The sequence below is a fragment of the Rhinatrema bivittatum genome, chromosome 9, assembly GCF_901001135.1.
Source record: "Rhinatrema bivittatum chromosome 9, aRhiBiv1.1, whole genome shotgun sequence".
NCBI classification, from domain to species: Eukaryota; Metazoa; Chordata; class Amphibia; order Gymnophiona; family Rhinatrematidae; genus Rhinatrema; species Rhinatrema bivittatum.
In genome coordinates, this window is record NC_042623.1 from 211,638,193 (window position 1) to 211,657,502 (window position 19,310).

At 40.2% G+C, this 19,310-nt stretch overlaps 1 protein-coding gene across 7 annotated transcripts in view; it reads left to right on the forward strand.

Moving 5' to 3' along the window:
- Positions 1-19,310, forward strand: part of TSC22D2 (TSC22 domain family member 2) — a 153,804-nt gene that overhangs the window by 48,868 nt on the left and 85,626 nt on the right. For 2 of the 7 annotated variants that reach the window (XR_003858648.1, XR_003858649.1), the window contains exon 2: positions 15,421-15,584. The exons of 4 other annotated variants lie outside the window; for them this stretch is intronic. The gene's annotated coding sequence lies outside the window, so the exon portion shown is untranslated. The remainder of the gene's footprint in view (positions 1-15,420; positions 15,585-19,310) is intronic. One more of the 7 variants, XR_003858650.1, reaches the window with a different exon arrangement.

Sequence of the window (19,310 nt, forward strand, 5' to 3'; positions counted from 1 at the left end):
AAATTGCTTCTTTTTGTGCCTTGGTAGCTTGGGCTATTTTGCATCTTTGTCAAAAATCTACTGGCGCTGGGTCCAATCTTGGACCTATGATAGAACCGGGGACTGCCACTTTAGCTAATGCGGTCTGTGATTTGGTGCACACAGCCGCCAGAGGAGCTACTTCAGGTATTTCAGCCAGGCGGCAGCTGTGGCTGTGCAACTGGTCCGCAAATACGATTTCAAAGTCTAGTCTGACTAATCTGCCTTTCAAAGGCTCGCTTTTGTTTGGCAGTGAATTGAAAAAAATGGCAAGTAAATGGAGAAAGACTCAGGTCCCCCTCCTTTGACAGAGGACAAGAAACCTGTTGCCTGGCCTTTTTGGGTGACTGGTTGCTCGTGAGACTACAAGCGTTTTTGAACTTAGAGGGGAGGTTCTTCTCAGAGATCCCATTCCTTCCGCAGATCTCAGTCCTTTCGCTCCCAGGATCCTTGAAAGGGTACAGGCTTCAGAGGTGGAACTCTCTGGCCTACCCAGTGAAGGTTTGTGGGCTCATCTAGTGACTTAGGTGGTCACCTGTCCCAGTTTTATCATAAGTGGGTCCAGATTACTTCAGATCAGTGGGTTCTCGAAGTGATTTGAAGCAGGTATGCTCTAGAATTTCTTCATATTGCTTGCAGATGCCTTCATGGTCTCTCCATGCAACTCCCCTCAGAAGAGGGTAGAAGTGGAAGCAACATTACAACAGCTATTGAATCTGAAAGCAGTGATTCCCGTTCCTGAATCGCAGCGAAATACAGGCCAATATTCCATTTTTGTCATGCCCAAGAAGTAAGGGTGTCTTTGGCCCATACTGGATGTCAAGGGCATCAACCATCATCTAAAAGTCGTGCATTTCAAGTCGTGCTCTCTCATAATGGCTGTCCAAGCAGGGGAGTACCTCATGTCTGTGGATCTGACGAAGGCATATCTTCATATTCCTATCTGGCAGGAACATCAGCGGTTCCTTCAGTTTGCTATCTTGGATCATGGCTACCAGTTTCATGCCTTGCCTTTCGGTTTGGTCATGATGATGGTAGCAACGACCCTTTGGAAGGAGGGCATTCTAGTTCACCCCTATCTGGATGACTGATTAATTCGCACCAAGACATTAGAGAAGAGTCTTCATGCTTCCCTCAGAGTGGTTTCCTTGCTACAGGAAATAGGCTGAGTGGTTTAATCTAGCCAAGAGTAATTTGCAGCCGTCTCAGACCCTGGAGTATCTCTAGATTCAATTTGATACAAGGCAGGGTACAGTGTTTCTTCCGGAAACATACATTGTTGCTGCGAGTTCAATCCCTGAGGAACTCTGTTCGTCTGACTGTGTAGTCTTACCTACAGGTCCTGGGGTTGATGGCTACCGCATTAGAAGTGGTTCTCTGGGCGAGGGCACATATGTGCCCTCTTCAGCATGCCTTGTTCTCCCGATGGAGTCCGTAATCGCAGAACTGTGCAGTGAGGCTGGGAGGTGAGATCCCAGTTGGCCTGGTGGTTACACACGGACTATCTTAGGAAGGGAATTTCCCTGATGAAGCCAGATTGGCTGGTACTCAAGACAGTTGCGAGCCTCCAGGGCTGGGGGGGTTCACTGTCAAAGAGTTGGTGGTGCAAGGGCACTGGAATGCAGCAGAGCATCAGTGGAACATCAACAGACCAGAGGCACAAGCGGTTCAGTTAGTGCTGCGGTTTCCTGAGCAGCTAAAGGCTTGGGTGGTCCGGATAATGTCGGACAATGTGACAATGGTGGCTTACAAAAATCATCAGAGTGGCACCAAGGATCACAAAGTGTCTGAGGAGATAGATGTGCTCTTGATGTAGGCAGAGCAGCACCTCCTAAACACGTTCGCTTCTCACATTGCCAGGACAATATCAGAGCCAATTTTCTCGGCAGGAGAAAATGGTACCTAGGAGAATGGGAGCTGGTGGATGAGGCCTTTCTGCTCTTAGTGAATCACTGGGACCTACTGGATCTAGACCTGTTTGTAACCTTCGACAACGCAAAGGTTCCACACTTCAGTCACAGGTGGGACTAAAAGCGATGGGCATAGATGCGTTTCCGCCCTGGCCTCCGATAGGCAAGGCTGGTTCAAAAGATTGCAAGTCAAGCCAACACCATCCTTTTAGTGATTATGGATTGGGCTCAAAGGCCATGGTGTATGCCAGTCTCCAGATGTTTCTGGTGGCCAGTCCTCTCTGACTACAGTCTTGGATGGATCTCTTACATCAGGGGCCCATTCTGTACGAGGATCCAGGCTGATTCTGTCTTAAGTTGTTATTGAAAGGGTTGGTTGGTGAAGCTGGGATTTTTTTTTGCCTGTGGTAATTGCCACTCTTCTTTGGGCCCGGAAATTTTCTACTTCTCTAGCCTATGTCAGGGTTGGGATGATCTTTGAGGCTTGGTGTTCTGAATGAGGTACTCAGCCTCTGAAGGTGGCTATTCCTTTGATTTTGAAATTCTTACAAAATGGCTTGCTTAAGAGTTTCAAGTTGCAGCTTCTGGCTTGTTGTAGAGGAAGAGTCTATGGAGAGCCTTTGTCTTCCTATCCAGATGTGTACTGTTTTCTGCAGGGAGTTCAGCATCTTCGCCCCCCATTGTGACTTCCAGTGCTTCTGTGGGACCTTACTTTGGTCCTCGAGCTTTTGGCAGGTCTGATCTCTCGAGCATTACATATTCTTTCCTTGCGGCTGTTTACCTTGAAGACAAATTTTCTGGTAGCAATCTGCTCAGCATGTTGGATATGTGAGAAGTAGGCTTTTTCCTGCCGTGAGCCTTTTCGCTGTATAACTTTCGGTTTGGTTCAACTTCGGACTTGCCCTCCTTTTTGCCCAAAGTGGTTTCTGATTAGTCCATTTCTCTGCCTGCCTTGGACAGAGATGAAGCTGAGTACCGCCTTTTTGCATTCCATGGATGTCAAGCGTCCTTTGCTGCACTTGGACATGACAAAAACTGTTTGGAAGTCTAATCACCTGCTTGTGCACCATGGTGGAGGTAAGCAGGGAGCACTGGCAATGCAAGCAATGATTGCCCACTGGGTTAAGGAAGTCATTATGGCAGCCTGTGGCTGCTGAGGTTGCCTTACCAAAATAACTAGACAACATTCCACGAGAGCACAGGCAGTATCGTGGGTGGAACTTTGTCACCTGCTGAAATTTGCCAAGCAGCACCATTGTCATCTTTACACACCTTCTCCAAGCATTACCTATTGGATGTTAGGGTTAGGGAGGACGCTGCATTTGCGCCGACGGTATTGACTGGACCGCTGGCAGCCTCCCGCTCTTTTCAAGATTAGCTTTGGTACATCCTGCTCATTGTGTATGACCTACCTGAATGTTAAGGGAGGAGAAATTACTACTTACCTGATAATTTCTTTTCCTTTAGTGAAGGGTAGGTCAATCCCATACTCTCCCTCGGCTACCAGTATTTGTGGTTAGCCTGCCTTAGGGCAAGCTATGCAGAGTATGATTCCTGTTCTTTATTGACATTTGGTAAGTGCCTTCTCTAGCCCTTAGTTTGCTAGATGTTTGTTCTTTTGGCTGAGCTCAGTATTCCTGTTGAGAAACATGAATGGTTGCCTGTTGCTAATGTTCAAGTATAATCAATTTTGTTCACAGTTTCTTTTCCAGTGAATACTGGCGGCTGATGGGGCGGGACTATATAGCCGTGATGTTAGCTTTTGCTCTGTTTTCATCTGCTGGCAGAGTGCATAACCCACTCAAAGGGACTAACCTACGCTTCATTAAAGGAAATTATCAGGTAAGTAGTAATTTCTCCTTTTTGATGTTCAAAACAAGCCTATTCTCAAACAGCCAGTCTCTGAAGCAAACACAATAGAAAACCTTTGCAAAAGCATCAGCAGTAGATCAAAAAGGATATTGAATGTGCAGTAGTCTCTTCTGTGCTCCTTCCAAAGCAAATAGAGGGGACACTGATTTTAGCTAGAAAACTGTCAGGAGTTTCAAATGGAAGAGGTTCTCAGCCATTTGGTGCCCATATCCTGTAGCCCAAGGGATTTATATCAATATCTATTCTTTTGTCCTCAGGCCTCAGTACCACTTCTGTCAAAATTCATTGCAGTGCTATTATGATATATTAGGTGAAAGAGGCGCCAATCTCTCTCCACCCATTTGATATCCAAATTCATGAAAGGGTTATGGCATTCCAAGCCTCTGGTCAGTAAACCTCTAGTACCAGTACTAACTAATATTCATTCTATATAAATCATCATGGTCAGAGACTCTTTCCTTCAAATCTGTATTAAAACGATAGAAAAATGGCTCGCCCATAGCCATTTAAAACTAAATGCAAAAAAACCCAAAATACTTTTTCTTATTGTAATTGAAAATCCAAGTAATGCCCCAACGTCACACATTACTATAGACAAACTATTCCAATCATTAAACTAGCGTGAAATTTAGGAATTTTGTTGGACTCAAATCTGTCTTTATCTCACCATATCTCAAGAATGTTAAAAACTCTTTTTTCAAAATACATCTGTTAAAACGTTTGCGACCTTTGTTGTTTTTCCAAGATTTTCGATCTGTACTTCAGTCTCTAATCTTCTCAGGTTTAGACTATTGTAACAGCTTGTATCTCGGTTTATCCGAATCAGTAATCAAACCATTACAGTTAATCCAGAACGCTGCCGCTCGGATCCTTACTGGTAATCCTATAAAACACATTTCTCCAATTTTGTATAACTTGCACTGGTTACCTATCAAATATAGGATTTCGTACAAAATAACTATAATACATTGGTTATTAAACAATTCTGATTCCATCTGGCTCTGTACGAACTTACGAATTTACAAACCATTGAGAGAACTTAGATCTGCAAATATGAATCTTTTAGAGATACCGTCAATACGACTGGCTAGACTGAATGTAACAAGACAAAGAGCTTTTTCTGTGGTTGGTCCTATTCTCTGGAACTTTTTACCAAATACATTACGACAAATTTCTATTTTAAATTTTTTCTATACCATCGTTAAGATGGATACCATCACAACGATTTACAGTAAGGCACATAAAACAATGCTAAAATATATCAATTTACACAGGTGCCATAATGGTTCAGTACCTAGTTTTTAAACAATAATAATTGGATTGTGATAATGTCCACATCTTTGTATCAGTTTTGAATACGATACTAGCTTTATAATTGTAACTTTATCCTATAGTGACGAACGAAAAAATAAAATAAAAATACTACACACATTGATTACGGTGCTGTGTGTGGGTGTTCAGTTGTTCGTACCTTGCACTTTGCTGGGTTTTATTCCCCCTTCTCTATTTGATAAGCTTGTTTAAAGAGCCAGGTTTTTAAGCTTTTTCTAAAGGTTTTGCTGTCTCTTTGTAATCTTAACTCCAAGGGCAGTATTCCACAGTATGGGTCCTGCCAAGGATAGCGTCCTTTCCCTTGCTTGTGTTAGTCTTGCTGTTTTGATTGATGGAATAGTAAGGAGTGCTTTGTTTGCTGATATCAGGTTTCTGTTAGGGATGTGTACGCGAAGGGCTGTGTTTAGCCATTCTGCTTTTTCATTATGTATTAATTTATGTATGGTGCATAGTGTTTTGTACTGTATTCATTGCTCAATGGGTAGCCAGTGTAACTCAGCTAGAGTTTTGGTGATATGGTCTCTCTTACCGGTCAAAATTCTTGCAGCTGTGTTTTGTAAAATTTGTAGTAGTCTGAGTGATGTGTATAGTAGACCTAGTAGAAGGGCATTACAGTAATCAGTGCTTGCAAAAATCAACGCTTGTAATACTGATCGAAATAACAAATAGCAAAGAATTTAAGAGATCATTAAACAGTAACCTCAAGGTTAGAGAATGACAAAGATGTCTCTTAATAATAGATTAGGACTATTTTCATTTCTTCGTGTTTCTATCTGTTCTTATTTTTATTAAGTAATTAGTAAATTTTATTTTAAGGTATACTATGCTGGATTAAATCTTTGTATTTTTCTCCAACTTTATTATTTTAACTGTTAATTTGTTGTTACATACTATTTTTATAGTTATGGTCATAATTTATCTGTTTTATTTATTTTATTATCAATTGTAAACCATTCAATCTATATTAAGATGGTATATAAAAACTTTTAAATAAACTGGCTCATCTCATGAAACCTTTCAAACCTCTAGAGTCCATGGACTAGTTTTTTCACTTGGAAGATAGTGGTCCTTGTAGTTGTTCTGGTTCACAGGAGTGAATTGCAAGCTCTGGAATCATATTTGCCATACCTGCAAATTTTTCACAACCAGATGGTTCTGCATACTCACCTTAACTTCTTTTCGAAAGTGGTGTTAAGCTGTTGTGCTGCCTACCTTCTTTATAAGACATACTACTCACTGTGGAAAGAGGGCTCTTCACTTCTTGGACTGTAAGAGTCCTAGCAAGTTTGAGAAGGATTCAGTCTCATCAAGCTTCTCAACTGTTTCTCCCCCCCCCCCCGCCCCCCCCAAGTAAATTGGGAATGGCAGTGGTCACATGAACTCTGTCCAATTGGCTAGCAGATTGTATCGCACATTGTTATGCACTGGCTGACCTACGGATTACAGACACAGTTGAGGTTCATCAAGTGAGAGCCATGGAGACTTCAGTGGCTCATCTCAGGGCCACTTTCTTTAAAGAAATTTGCTAACCTGGTTGTCTGTGCATATCTTCTCGTCTCACTACTGTCTGGATATCACATCCTGAAGTGACGGTAACTTTGAGTAATGCATAATTAAGCTCTGGAATTTGTTGCCAGAGGATGTGGTTAGTGCAGCTGGGTTTTAAAAAAGTTTGGATATGTTTTTGGAGGAGAAATCCATTAACTGCTATTAATCAAGCTGACTTAGGGAATAGCCACAGTTAATACTGGCATTAGTAGTATGGGTTTGACTTAATATTTGGATCTTGCCAGGTACTTGTAAGCTGGATTGGCCACTGTTGGAAATAGGATGCTGGGCTTGATGGACCCTTGCTCTGACCCAGTATGGCAACTAATGTTCTTAAGCAGTTCTGCACAGTCTGTTTCCCCAATAGACCACTGTCCATTTTTTTAGGGCCAGGTTGTCTTAAGTGCTTTTGTTGGACAAGCCTAAGTTTAGGACTCCCCATGTGTAATGGCTAATTTATACCTGCTTGTTGATGGGGAGAGATTTTTTCTGAGCTCTTGAGAGAGAGGTCTCTGTCACACACGCATAATGTCTGTCTGCAGAGAACCCTGTTTACAGGTAAGCAAACCTGCTTTACCTTTGTTGCATTTTCATATTGGTGGTAGGAGGTCAGTCTTTTTTTTTTTTTTTTTAATTACTTTAATATCTTAAGTTGCTTTTTTTTATTCCTTATACAAGGTTCAAATTTCTGAGTAATCTTCTGTAGGAAGATATATTCTTATATAATATACATAAAGCAGCCTATTTGAGTGTATTGATTTCTTGCCCAGGAAATGTAGAGGATGTAAACTAGAATTTTTTTTTCTTTTATGTGAATAGGGAAGCAGTCTTTCTTGTTTGAAATTACATGCTAATTTGACTGATGTGATAAATCTCTTTAGTCAAATGGAGATGCACATTTTTCCCCACCCAGGCTATCTCCCTGTTTTTTTAAAGATTTTGAAAATCATTTTCAGTAAACAATGTTTGTGAATATAATAGATGTTCTTCAGGGAAGCATTCCTAAATTTTAGTTTCTGATCTGATGATGTTTACAAGAGGGTTCATGAACTTTGTACAATGCTGAAATAGACATTTCTCTCAAAGTTCAATCCCTGTAGTATAGTCTTACAAGAAGACCAATAGGCCCATTCAATCTGCCCAGCAAGCTTTCACACTTATTTTCTCGTACTTATCTGTTACTCCAACCGCTGAGTTCAGGGCCCATATTGGTAACTTTTTTGATTCTAGTTTTCTTCCACCCCCGCCATTTAACTTGGAAGCTATGAGGTTTGGATCTTAACAAAAACATATTGAGACTGTTTTGTCTTAAACCTTGAAAGTGTGTGTTTTATGTGTATATCTGAGTTTAAAAACGTATTAGTGTAGTTAAAGAATATCTATTCCGGAGGAAAGACTCCTTCCTCATTGATAACTTAAATAATCATTGCATCTATTTCAGAACAATAGACTAGGTCAGTCTTTTGTTCATAGTAGCAATGTAATGACGACAGATAAAGACCAAACGATTCATCCAATCTGCCCAGCAATTTGCTTATGGTAGTAACCGTCGCTCTGTGCAGGTTACACCAATGCATTCTGTTAAGGGTAGTAACTGCCGCTTTGTGCAGGTTACACCCATGCATTTTGTTATGGGTGGTATCTACAGTTCTTTGCCAATATGAAATTAAACAAGTACAATAAATTTAGCCCTGTACAGTTGGTAGGAAGTGATTATTTGAGAGAGAACACTTTTGTCCTTCTGTGCCACCCTTTTTGTCTCTATACTCTTCTGTAAACTAGGAAATGATGAATGCCTTTTTCTGATACATTTGGATAGTTATGATATAAACTGAAGGTTCCTATAGTTCTTCTTGTGCTGCTATTTAGAATCGCATCAGTTGGGGCTGTTAAAGAATCATGCCGAATGCTAGCTTGTTATAGTAATTAAAGATGTTCAAGGATTCCTAGAAGTGAAATAACGAGAAAAGGAACATGTTGAGGGTTTGAGGGCTGTCTATTTGCTAGACACTGCCCTGTAAATATACAAATTTGAAGACAGTTTGATCAATTTAAATTCCAGAAAAAACATCTGAGGTATTTTTGACTCTTCACTTTTAAACAATAGTTTTAATAGAAAATTAGTTTTTATGACTTTATACCATCTTGAATCAAAACTAAATTTAATTGCACAATATTAACTCTTTAACTAGTATGAAATGCTAGTTTTAGAATTTTCTTTGCATTTAAGACAGTTTTATATTTTGTCAAGTGCCTTTCAATTTTAGACAAACATTTGTGGGGTTTGGAACATGGAGAGGGAGGGATTAAAGGATGGGTAGAAAGCAGAATTAAAATTTGTACCTTGTACAGACAGTATAAACTGTCACTTAAGTTTTCCTGTGAACAACCTCCAAAAAGAATGTCTACTTTGAATCTCGAAAGAGGGACGTCTTATACGTATTAATCTTTAGATTTGTATTATGACAATTTGGAAAGGGGTCTGTGAAGCAAATTAAATCTTTAATATTTACTTCGGTATTTTTCCAGTTTCAGGTATTTCCAATTTTTTAATGTGAACCATATTGCTTAAGCATTGTGCAAGGCCATGTTTATCTTGATCATTAGTTACTTTAAAATTCACATTCCAGTGCAATTTGATTTCTTTACATAGCTTTCCTATCATAAACATCTCATATAGATTGCTTATTACAAACTGTACTGGGTTAGCTGATCTGACAACTGTCTCTGTTGCTGCTAAAGCTAGAGTTTTATTGATATTGGTGCTTTTTAAGTCCTTAGTTCTCTTTGGTTTGCTTTTTAATATAAGGAGATTTTACTTAAATATAGATATCTTCCATAATATATATATCATGTGAATTTTTAGTCATTTTGCAGGTGACTGGGATTAAGTGATCCCTTTAGTGCCTGTTTCCTAATTACTGCTGAAAATCTTTTGTATTGAACCCAGTAAGAACTGTCACTATTCTTTTTCCATTCTTCAATAGTTTTGATTTCAGTTTGGTAGGAGTGTCTTAAGTTGTGGTGATTAAGAATGTTCTGTTATGTACACTGCCTAGAGCTATGGTAGTAGGTGACTTATAAATTCTCTGAATAAAATAAAATATGGAGGTTTCAGCTTTCCTAAATTTCATTGAAATCTTTCCATGGAGAGTACCCGCAACAGCTGTGCTGGGCATAAGTGTAGTTCACTTATTTTTGGGGGTGGAAATGCAAAGGATAGGGAGGTCATAATGGCAAGGGGGAGGGGCTGATTTTAGCACCAGCACCTGGAGCATTTGGGGTTGCTATCTCACCCATGTGCCCCCCCTCCTGAAAAATTACTTGGGGTGCCAGAAGAGTGGAGCAATGCCTGAATTTGATGGAATAGAAACACCTTTTTGCCATGCTTCAAGTGTGTACTTTTTCAGTTTGGGATAAATTTGTGTGTGTGTGTGTATATATGTATGTATATATATATATATATATATATATATATATATATATGTGTGTGTATATATGTATGTATATATATATATATATATATATATATATATATATATATCTATATATATATATATATATATATATATATATATATATATATATATATATATATAATTTCCTTGACCTATATTACACCATCCAGAAACATGTGGGTTTAGTCTCCTTGTCCAGCGCTTGGAGGCAGAGTTGTAAATTCTTTTGATGACATCAGCTATATATGTCATCTATGGAATCCTCAACGCCCAGTTCTCTCTGCCTCAAGTTTCTGGATGGTTGTTGACCCAAGCTCACCAGATTTTTTTCAAGATAATTCAAATTTTAATTTATTTTCAATTCAATACTTTTTGGTCTTTATACTGAATCTTTAGACTTACCTTGCTTTCTGACTAGGTTCTCACAGATCTGCTCTCCTGCAGTGATCTGTGCCACTTTCACTACAGATGAAAGCTCTTTTGAGTTTTAGGGTATAGTACTAAGCACTATAATTACAAAGAAGTGTAACTAATTGAATTACTAGAGATTCTGTTTAACATTTCCTGTCTCTTTAAGATAAGGTTTTTGACTGGAACTCGGGCTTTCTGGTGTGTTTGAGTGGCACCTTAACAGCACTAACAGCTTTGTAAGTGGTGGTTTCAATGGTGATAATCCTACCGGCCTCCCCCCCCCTCCCAATATAGTCAGAAACTTTGGCGAAGGTGACTTCCTGAAAAAGAAGTTTCAAAGTGGAAACAATGAGAAAGAAAGCCATTGCAAGTGCTTGTTCATTCGTTGCTATGGATGTGGCAACCATTTTGAAGCCACTGTGCGAGTCAGCTGTAATGAGCAGGGAAAGTTACCCATCAACACATAGCCCTACAAAGTTGTTTCTGGAGCAGGCTTTTCAGCCAAGCTCTGAAAAGGAGACAGGTAGTAGAGAGATCGGAGTTCTCGCCCGAAGTTTTTTAAATTTCCTCCACCAGGCATTCCAAGAAGAATAAGCAGCAGAAAAGTTTTGCTCAACACAACTCTTGCACTCAGAGGAGAAGAACCTCAGGAGCCAGGTCCTAGCACACAAGCTGATTTTTGCCCTCCTGGTTTGCGAACAGATGATTTGAATGGTAGCAATTCAGGATACTTGGAGGAAGGAGACATGGAGGACGACGACTCTATTAGGCTTTTCCATGAGGAAGAAATGCCTGTCCTAATAAACCAGGTAACTTCTGCCCTAAGACTACCTGAGGAAAGGGTATTTTAAAGGGTTCATGCAGAATATCATCTTCTTTCCCCTTACATTCAGAAATTGAATCCATGCTGTTAGCTCAATGGGATTCACCAGAGGCTGTTTACAGGGTACCCACTGCCTACAGAGTCAAAGGGAGTGCCTTTTCAAGATACAGTGGTAGCAGCATGACCAGGAGAACCACCATACCATTAGAAGGTGGAGCTGCCTTAAGGGATACACGAGATTGAAAAATGGAATTAATTCTAAAGAACATACTTTCGGCAAATTCCTTTGTTAGTCGGCCATAATGCACTAGTTACGTGACAAGGGCGTTGTTCCGGATCCAGCATTTGTCAGAGGAAGAGGAAGTTGCTAGAATGGAGTCTGCAACAGTCTGTTTGGTAGATGCTTTATATGGTGGTGCTAAGGGTCCTTAGCATGTCTGTCTGAGCCAGGAGATTGCTCTGGCTTCATAACTGGGCTGCAGACTCATTCTCAAAGGCTCAGCTGAGTAGGTTCTCTTTAAGGACATTTATCTGTTTAGTGAAGAGTTGAATAGACTGGTGAAAAGTCTAGGAGATAAATCTTAGACTTTCTGAAGATAGGGTGAGGTCCAGTTTTCGCTCCTTTTGGGATCTTAGTCAGTAGTGAGAAGATTTAGACTGTTGAGGTTTCCCCAACAGTCCTCTAAAGTGAAAGGCAAGTCTCATTGCTTTCGTGGAGCAAGACCATCGCATGGAGATCTATGCGGCCTTCAAACTCAGGCCACTATTCACAATGAGTTCCAGAGAATTCATTCCTTGATTTCTTCAATAGGAGGAGGATAACCCTGTAATCTCAAGGAGTGGATCCAGATAACTTTGGACCAGTGGGTCCTAGATATAATCTGCAATGGCTATTCACCAGAATTTCAGTTCCCTGTACAAGAGTTTAGTAACTCTGACCTCGTCAACAAAGAGGCAATTCATTCTACACTCTTCAAGTTGAAAAGTCTACATGCAATTTGCCCTCTATCAACAATTAGAAAAAAGGTATGATCATTTATTTCATAATCCCCATAAAGGATAGCACTTTTCACCCCAAATTAGATTTAAATGGTGTGAACCTATATATTCCTTGGTTCCACATGGAAATTGTCAGGTCCATTTTTGCTTCAGTAAGAAAAGGAGTTTTTAACTTCTCTGGACCTGAAAGAAGCACATTTTCACATTCCAGTGAGACATCTAGAAATTTCTCCAATTTTGCATTTTAGGAGAGCATTACCAGTATAGAGCTTTACCTTTTTTATTTTTCAACAGCAGTAAAGACTTTTACAAAGGTCATAATTGTAATTGCAGCCTATTTTAAGAAGGCAGGGAATATTAATACATCCTTATTTGGATGATTGGCTGGTTTGCAGCAAGACTTGCGTGGAAGACTTATCTTCAAGTGACAAGGCAGTTTTCTGGGATGGATCATCAATTTTCAAAAACTCTAATCTCTCAATTTAGAGCATTTAGGTGCCCAGTTAAATACTTGAGGGATTAGTCACTTTATCTTTGAGATCCTCTTCTCTGATAATCGCATAAGTAAAATTAATTCAGGAAAGAACAAACATCTATGGCATGGGCATTTCTTCAGCTGCTAGGGACTATGGCCTCTTGGGCTTAATACCATGGACAAGGGCTCACATGAGACCACTTCACTTTCAATTAGCACTGCTTACCCGTTGGCAGGTACAGTCTCAGGGTTAGGATGTCTGCCTTCCTCTTCTACAGAGAGTAAGGGAACGTTTGCTTTGGACAAATCCCATGAATTTACAAAGATGTTTCCCATTGGAGAACCCAAATTGGATCCCCCTTTGGCAATGTGCCAGCATTTCAGGCTGGAGGACACATTGCCACAATTATTATGATCAGGGCCAATGATCTCTGCTAGAAGAATAGTGGTCAATAAATTGATTAGAAACCAGAGCAGTCGGGCTGACTTATTCATTTCCAGAATGTGATCTAGAGTCAAGCAGTGTGCATTCTTAGCAACAATTCTATGGAAGTAGCCTGTATAAACAAGCAGGGAGGAACTTGAAGTCAGGGAATATCATCTCTTTGCTTGGGCAGAGGAGAATTTGTTCCAACTTTCTGCTCTTCATATTTCAGGACAGGAAACGTCCAAGTAGACTATCAGCAGGAACAGGATAGACCCTGGAGAATGGGAACCAAGTTCGGAAGCATACCAAATGATAGGAAATAGGGAGATCCACTGGATTTAATGGCAGCAAGAAATGCAAAAACTCAAGGTTTTAGTGTCACTGGAAAAATTATGGCAGAAAGGCCATAGAGGCATTAGTGCAAACTTGCCAAAGGAGGGAATGCTTTGGTTTTCCTCCATGGCCTTTAATCATGTAACAAGGAAGAGAGAGAGAGAAAGTTAAGGGGTGGTTGTGGCACCAGATTGGCCTTGCAACCATGGTATGCAGATCTTCACAGACTGTTAATAGACAGTCCTCTATGCCTGCCAGCAAGCAGAGGTTTGTTATAACAAGGACCCATTCTAATGCCAGACCCTTCTCATTACTCTTACTGCCTGGCTCTTGAAAGGGTAAAATTAGTTGAGGTTATTCTTCTTCAGTTATTAGTATATTGCTGGTCAAAGAAGGTATCCACTTCACTAACCTGTGCAAGAACATGGAGGAGTTTTGAGAGATTGCATGTTGGAATCTTAATTTGGAGATAAGAGTTCTAACGGGCACTTTTCGAGCTGATAGAGCATTCACATTAAAAGATATGACTTTGAAAACGTGTTTTTTTGGTGGCAATAACTTCAGTGATAACTTCGCCATATCTAAGGTTCAGCAGGGATTCAGTATTCCTGAAGGTGATTTCAGTTTTCCATGTGAATCAGAAAATTTTTACCTTCATTTAACAGAACAGACCACAAGGGATCAATGGACATATTACATTTTTAGATGTAAAGATATCTCTTGAGAGATTTGATGGTGGTAAAGATTTTTAGAAAGTCAGTCTGTCTGTGCTCTTTGAAGGCCCACGAAAAGGTGAGGCTGAATCTAAAGCTTCTATTTCTTGCTGGACTAAGGAAGCCATCATTTCAGCTTATTACAGGGAAAAGAAGCTCCCAAGGGTTTAAAAGTTCATTCAGACTGTGGAAGCATCCTCTTGGGCTGAGCTTGGATCAGTAAGTCACCTCGATATTTATAAAGCACAATGTGGCAACATTGACTATATTTGCAAAGCATTATAGGCTTGATGCTTTTTAGGGCATCAATATTAAGGGAAAGTTTTGTTTTGTTTTATGTAAACCGACCTGATTTGATATTTGTATCGAGAACGTCGGTATATAAAAATGCTAAATAAATAAATAAATAAAGTTTAAAATCTACCCCCCGTAATATATGGGCTTTGGAACTTCCCACATGTTTCTGGATTGGTGGAGCATAGAACAAGGAAGGAAAAATTAACTTGATAATTTTCTTTCCTCTACTTATGCTTCATCAATCAAGAAGCCTACCCATGAAGTTGGGGATAGTTGTCATCAAAAACAAAGGGACAAGTTAAACAGGAATTTTTTGCCTGTTTCGGGCTATGTTGAATTCTTCTAACACTTTGCAATTTGAGTGTTTATTTTTCTTTAATGTAATTTTTTTTGAAGATTTAAATTTTTCAATCTATTGAAGTGGTTTAGAGCTGATCTCTAAGTTTAATAGCCAAATTTAAGGTGAGCTATGACAAAGTATACTGGTTCTTAAGGATTCCATAGATGACATACATAAATGTCATCAAAAGAATTTACAACTCTGTCTCCAGGCACTAGCTGAGGAAACTAAACCCAAATGTTTCTCGACTGGTGGAGTATAAGTAAAGGTAATAAAATGATCAGGTAAGTCTTAAGTTTTCCATTGTTCTATATCATTTAAAAATCTTATTTTGATTGTGGATTAAAGCATTAATTGTGCTGATGTCCATGGTCTGCTTGCTACAAAAAAATAAACAAATGGACCAAAGCATTTGGCTTTCTTTACAGCATTGATGGATATACCCATACTTCTTAACCCAACAGGAATATTGATGCTTTACTATGGTCTCTTTGGAGAAAAGGAAGAATATCCTGTGCCCCATCTCATCCCCCCCAAGGAATCTTCTTAACATCATGTTGGATAAACTCTTAGGTATATTGCTTTGATTTCTGAATTCATCATGAGAAACCCAACAAACAATTAATTGGTGAGTTTGACAAATCACTCTATACAAGAGATGTCATAACAGAAAATTTTCATTAGTCTAGATTGTACCTGTTCAGCTAACAGAACATCCTGATTTCTAAGTTAAACCTCAACTTCAGTAGCTCAAAAGATGATTCTTCCAGAATGGGCACATTTTATACAGTTTCCCTATCCTCTTTTCATCCTGCCTGAATATCAGACTTGATAGAGAAGACCAATGTGTGATTTTTATTAAAGCAAACTAGTATTTTCTGGGTAAGAGTAAGGTCTCCCATATTCTGTAATAATGGCCTGGCATGAAGATTGAACATTGGATTTGTGGATATTAGAGTTAAGCTGCATGATCATTCAGTGTATCCTCACAAAAAAAAACCTTTAAAAAAAATATGAAAAAGCACAATATATGCTGTTCAAATCATGATGTCTTGAGTTCTGCTTTATTTTTCTTATGATTGGGTAAAGAAGTCAGTTTCCAGAGAGATGCAGTTAACAAATCAATCTTTTTCTGTTTGTTAAGCTGAGGACTTGTAGTCCTGACTGTAAAATTCATTTTGTCTGTAGCATAAATCCCTTGAATACCAGATTTAGGGGGTTCTGTTTTCTCCTTGCCCTTCTTTGAGCAACCACTTGTTGGCTTGATACCTAGTTCCTATGCAACAGCAAGTTCTGACAAGTCCAAAGCTGGAAGACTTCAAGTGTTGAGCCTATCACTTGACTTTTGATGCTGTGGTTTGAAAGTTAATACCTGAAAATCTTGTGATTGAGTACGAAGAAAATTAAACATCTGAGATCTTCCGGAGGTGTGTTATGGCAGTTGGAGAATTACACAAGTCAAAGGAATTCTTATTAGAAAGCAAACTAGACAGAAAATGTTTGGCATTTTACAAAAGGAACTGAATTCTGATAGTTTCATTTTCTCCAAAAGCAAGCAAGACTAAATCAGTCCCACATGTTGGTGATATCCAGCACTGAAGATGGAACATATATGGTACCTTGAGCTAGAAAAACCTAGATGGCGCTTCTGCTAACATGCAGCAGTGTCCATATAAGCCATGTGCAATGAGCCCCCCCCCCCCCCCCCCCCCCCCCCCCCAAGTCTCTCTCTTTCTGAACTAGTTGGATGTGTTTCCATATTGGGAAGTTAAATTTCACTATTAAGTCATGACTCCCTAAGGGTTTCGAGGTTTTTTTGTGTGTTTTTTCTTTCAAATTTAAGTTTTTCAGGTATCTTAGCCTTACTGAAGAGGCTAGGTTCTTTCCTTTGTGTTTAGGAAGATATTTCTCCAGTTTGACAGACTTCATTTTCCCCACAATAGCTGGAAAAAAAGAGGAATATGTCACTGATCACAATACCAAATGTATTTGGTATCTAGATATTGAGATAATTTTAAATTGCTGCTTAAGCTAAAAACTGATACTTCACGCATATCCAGCATAGCTCTCTGCTTCATCGGCAGGGGAGAAGAAAAACTGATACTACACGCATATCCAGCATAGCTCTCTGCTTCAACGGCAGGGGAGAAGAAAAAAGGATTCGCACTCACAAAGCGGGGAGTAGCTGGCTTGTTACGACGGTTACTACCCCAAACCAAATAAGCCTGATACTTCACTTTCAATGCATTTCCAGCATAGCTCTCTGCTTTAACGGCAGGGGAGAAGAAAAACTGATACTACACGCATATCCAGCATAGCTCCCTGCTTCAACAGCAGGGGAGAAGAAAAACAACCAATAAGGGCTGAATAACATATTCTGGGTAAAACAAATAAGCATGGGTGTAGCTTGCTTATTGTGGCGGTTACTACCCCTACTACCCCTAACTAATCAAGCTAGATATTTCACTTGGATGCAGCTCCATCACTGCTCTCTACGTTAATGGTGGGGGTGGAAGGGAAATAGAACCAAAGAGCTAAGAGAAACAGATAAGTATGAGAGAAAATGTGTGAAGCTTGCTGGGCAGACTGGATGGGCCGTTTGGTCTTCTTCTGCCGTCATTTCTATGTCTTCTAGGGACATCACTATGAATGTTTCAGATCCAGAACATAGGCCATGTGGTCTGTCGTCATGTTTCTATCTAGTCTGCTCATCTACCCAATTACCGGAGTGAAGGCATTCAGCTATACTTCGGTATATAAAAAACTTTTAAATAAATAGGTATTATAAAGTAAAATTAATTTATCACCCCCTTAGTGATTGCTTGTATTTATCCCTTGCCGCCTTAAATTCAGATACTGTTTGTCTCCACCACCTTCACTAGGAGGCCATTCCATGGATTGACCACCCTCTCGGTAAAGAAATATTTCCTGAGACAACTTGAGTCTACCTATTTTCACCCTCTTCTTCCCATGACCTCATTCTAGAGCCTTCTTTCCATTGAAAGACTATCCTTCTGTGCATGGAAACCTTTGAGGTATTTAAATGTCTCTATCATATTTCCCCCATCTCACCTTTCCTTTAGAGTGTATATGTTTAGATACTGAAGTCTATCCCCATATGCTTTAGAATGAAGACTATTAACCAGGTACTTGCCACGTACTTGTGACTTGGTTTGTCACTGTTGGACACAAGATACTGGACTTGATGGACCTTGGCCTGACCCAGTATGGCATATCTTATGTTCTTATGACCATTTTAGTAGCCAACCTCTAGACTGACTCCACCCTGTTTCACCATTTGAAGGTGCAGTTTCCAGAATTCCAAATGTCTCACCAGGGGCAGTATTGTATCCCTTTTTCTGCTGACCATTCCTCTCCTTATGCAGTCTAGTATCTTTCTGGATTTTGCTGTCACTTTATCTGCCTGCTTGGCTACCTTAAGGTCATCAGATATAATTGTCCCCAGATACTACTCTTTCTTCATGCTTACAAGAATTTTATCTCTAATACTATCTCCCTCTTGATTTTGCACCCTAAATGCATTACTCAGTATATTTTAGCATTAAATCTTAACTACCAGACCCTAGACCATTCCTTGAGCTTCAATAGATCCCTCATGTTTTCCACACCTTTCTGGCTGTCCCTGTTACAGATTTTAGTATCGTTGGCAAAAAGACAAACCTGTCCCAATGATTCTTATGCTTAAATGTTGAAAAGAACTGGTCCAAGGACTAATCCCCAAGGCACACCACTAGTAACATCCCCTCGTTAAAGAAAACTCAATTTACCACTACCCTTTCTCACCTCACTCAACCAGTTTCTAAACCATACTCCAGGTCCCATACGAAGGGTGTTAGGAATTGTGGACCCTTGGCCCAAGGTGGGGTTGTTGCTACCTGAAGGATTGGGCCCCACAGGTCCCCACTGTCGGGAGGCGAAGCTGGCCGGGAACTGAGGCAAGCTGGAACTTTACCTGTGCCGACCCACGTTCCCCGCAGGTTGAGCCCTTGGGTGCAGGGGCCGGCAGGACTTAGGAGCGTCCCTGTGTGGCTGGTCCCGGAGAGGGTGGGCGAGTGAGTGCAGAGTGTGTCAGAGGTAGGCTCAGTTCGAGACAGGAACACTCTTGGAGGGAGGAGGAGAGAGAGTCTCTGGGAGTGCAAGGCCACTGTAGATCAGTAAAGCAGGAGCATGTGGGAGTGGTCTCGAGGAAAGGAGATGCAGATGCAGAGACGCGGACTGTAGTATGCTGGATGGGAGCTAGAGCGGAGAACCCGCTGTAACGGTGCCTGGAGAGTAGCAGCGCAGGGGTACTGCCTGGGACCCGGCAAGCCGGTGACAAAATCTTCTGTAGTAG